This window comes from Triticum aestivum, chromosome 7B (genome assembly GCF_018294505.1).
Source record: "Triticum aestivum cultivar Chinese Spring chromosome 7B, IWGSC CS RefSeq v2.1, whole genome shotgun sequence".
NCBI lineage: Eukaryota > Viridiplantae > Streptophyta > Magnoliopsida > Poales > Poaceae > Triticum > Triticum aestivum.
Genome location: NC_057813.1, coordinates 722,395,060 through 722,398,654, shown reverse-complemented (window position 1 = coordinate 722,398,654; position 3,595 = coordinate 722,395,060).

Here is a 3,595-nt window from a genome sequence, read left to right as displayed (position 1 = left end):
TCTTGCTGCTGCTCGCTGAAGCATGCAGGGAAAAAAATGATATTTGGCATATAAACCGAGTGTCCCAGGGACATGGCACCCGGCTTATAGGCATATTATGCCACGGAGAGATGTATAAGCCGAGTGTTCCAGATGCAGGCACCCGGCTTATAGGATATGTTTAACAGCGGATGTCCTATAAGCCGTGTACAAAGGCACCCGGCTTATATTTAAACCGTGCAGCTCGTGTAGACACTAGGTTTATATTTAAACCGTGCGGCTCGCTTAGGCAATCAGTTTATATTTAAACCGTGTAGCGCTCGTGGGCACTCGGTTTATATATAAACCGTGTGGCTCATGCAGGCACTCGGTTTATATTTAAACCGTGTGGCTCAGTTAGGCACTCGGTTTATACTGACGGTGACACGTGGCCGTTATCTCGCGGCTGCCGTCATGTTACTTTAGTAAGCCGAGAGCCTCGTATAAACAGACGGATTATACGTAAACCAAGTGTTTTCCCACTGGCACTCGGCTTATAGCGTATAAGCCGATCAAGTGTAAACCGTGTCATATAAGCCGGGAGTTTGACTCGGCTTATATGTAAACCGAGTTTATATTGACATAAGCTGAGTTCTTTGGATACACGGCTTTAAAGTTTTTTCCTGTAGTGTGTGTGGTCTGGCCAGCCATGGAAGCGAAGCTCCTTCGGTGGGAGATCCATTTGCACCATGGCTTGTAACAAGAAGCCTCACAAATGATAAATCTTCCCAAAGTAGACAATCTCCGAGCCATCATAAACTCTTGATTCCTCCAAAATGTAGTGGCTATCAAGTGACTCCTAACCATTTAGGAGGAACACACACACCCTCCAAAAGTAACAATCAAAGCAAAGTCATTTAGTAGAACTCATCACAAGATCTTCAACCCATAGGATCTCTCTCTCTCTCTCACACACACACACACACAAAGCAAACGGGTGGTCTCGGAAGAGAGGAACACTAGATGAAGTGTTCAAGAAGAAGAGTGGAAGATTTTGACCTTGAGAGAATCATGGAAGTGTTCTTGGAGTCACCATACACTTTCTTCCTTCTATTCTTGCCTCGATACTCTCTAGACTTGAACAAAGTGGCCGTTGAAATGACTTGGGTAGGCTTGGAATGGTTTCACTTACTTGCGACAACAGATGGAGTATGCAATTCTATATACTTGCTCAGTAGAAATCTAACTGTTGCTTAAAAAAGTAACTGCACTGTAAGCACTGGAGAAATCTCCTCAGAACTATGGGGCATCTTCAAATATTTTGAATGGTCAGAATAAATCTCAGAAACCTCGGAGCCAATACTTGGAAGTACCAAGGTAAATAAGAGGCGGAGGTTCTAGACGAAAAAGGGGATCTTCTTTGTATGAATAGAACAGAGACTCGTAGGTACCAGGTAAAACCAATATCTTAGTAGTACCGTAGTAAACAGAGTAGTTGTCAACTTAACTATGCAGAAATGTCAACGTCACAACTCGAAGGTAACTGATAGATTGGCTTAGGACTACTGACCTGTATTGTGACCTGATATAGAAGCAAACCAAAAATGCTCCAAAGTGCAGGGAAAAATGGTACTCCCTCCGTCCTAAAATTTTTGTTTTAGATTTGTCTAGATACGGATGTATTTAATACTAAAACATGACTTGATATATCCGTATATAAACAAAAGACAAGAATTTGGGATGGAGGGAGTACGTTCAAAGGTGGCGGTGCTAACAGAAAGGATTTCAAAGGAAACATGGCTTGCCAGTACTAGAACGAAAATGATAGTATGTGTTTGACCTGCGAAAAATTAGGCGTGTGGTGGCGCAGCTGATTTGAGTTTTGCAGCGCGACAGATGGGTGCAGCAGGTGGCGGGTGGCCGGCCCGTCCTCGGACGGCGGCGGCTAGGCGCGGCGGGCGGCCCAGCCTCGGACGGCGGTGTAGCTGCGGGCGCAGCGGCCGGCCTTTTCGGGCGGCGGTTGCGGACTACGGTCGGCGGCGGCGGCCAGCTAGGCTGCGGTGGCGTGCAAACTGCCTTCAGATCGGCGGCGACAGCATGGAGGGCCTGGTGGTCTCGTCGGCGGCATCTTCGGTCAGATCTGTTCTGATCGATGCGACCAGCGGTGGTGGTCATCTCTTCCGTTAGAGGTGGTCGGCCTGAGGCTAGGTTTCCGGATCTCCGGATCCGTGATCTAGTACTGGTTGCGAGTCGGGGAGACATAATTACCGGTGCAAACCGAGCCGATGGCTGGCGACGGCGGCGATCTACGTCGTTACCTTGATGAAGGCAACGTTGTGTGACCTATGTCGACCCATTCGTACTGTTATGGGGGAAACCCTTGGATCTGGTCTTCCAGATCGGACGATGGCGGCACTGCGGTGGCGTTTCTCTCTTGGGAGCATCGTTTGTGGAGTAGTGCTGGTGGTCAGAGGCAGGAGGTGGAGTGGCTTCGTCTAGCACGGAGCTTCTGTGGAGATGTCAAGTCATGCCTGACCGATAGGTGCTACGCTTTGTCATGCCTGGTGGGCAGGTGCTACGCACGACAAATCTTTCGGAATGGTGCTTGGCTGGTGGTACTTGGCGGCATGGTGTTGACGTGTACCGGCGGTGACCGTGACGTGCTCAGTAGTTCGCGCGCAGGATGGTGGCGTCGTTGGGCGCTGTGGTGGTGTTGACGGCAGCTAGACCGGACACGAATGATGCATAGTACAGATCTGTAGATGGAGTGGTGGCAGTTGGTTGCGGCGGCATCTGAGAGCGTGCCGGACCGGTGTGTGCCCATACCCGGCAAGTGGCTTTGGTTGGGGCCTCAGGTCTTAGATGTTAGGCTTGTCTGTGAGATCTGTGGTATTAGGCCCGGACTATCAGCATCCCTTCATCAGCTGGATAGGAGTAGCGGCATTTGTCGCATAGACGGTGGCTTCAGACTTATTATTGTATTTCTTTGTAAGGTCTTTGGTGAATAATTAATAAAATGGCTGCATGCATCGTTCAGATGCAGAGGCTGGGGGTGATCCTCCTTTTCTAAAAAAATGTAGAGTGGCTAAGGTGGATTTTTCTCTTTTCTTAGGATCTTGTTTTGGAATTCAAACCAAACTACATTTGCTTGTGCCCCTCTTGTTAGTACGGTTGTCCTACACCCATTGTAACTTTAGATTAATCAAAAGCCTATAAGTTTTAGTCTAAAAGCTTGAGGTAGACACCATCTTGAAAAGTTGGAGGTAGGCAGTGGCGGAGCGTGACCAAAATATAAGAGGGGGCCAACTTCATATAAAAATACACAATATGCATGAAAAACCCACACTAATATCCCCTCAAAAAAAGTTGTGCTGCGTAGCCTTGACTTGATAATCTTCAAGCTCGAGAAAACACGCTGAGTTGTTAATGGAGAAAGCATGCCCAGTTGATAGTCTTTCATTCATACATGGCACCAGTGCTAGAGCAACGGGAGCTGAAGCATGATCAGGTCGTCAACGCCAGACGGGGAGGCAAGGAGGCAGGGAGGGTGCCAGGGTGGGGATCGGGGAACGAGAGCTGAAGTGGACGTGCTGATTCACAGACGAGACGAGAGGAGGTGCTGGGCCAGAGTCGTAAG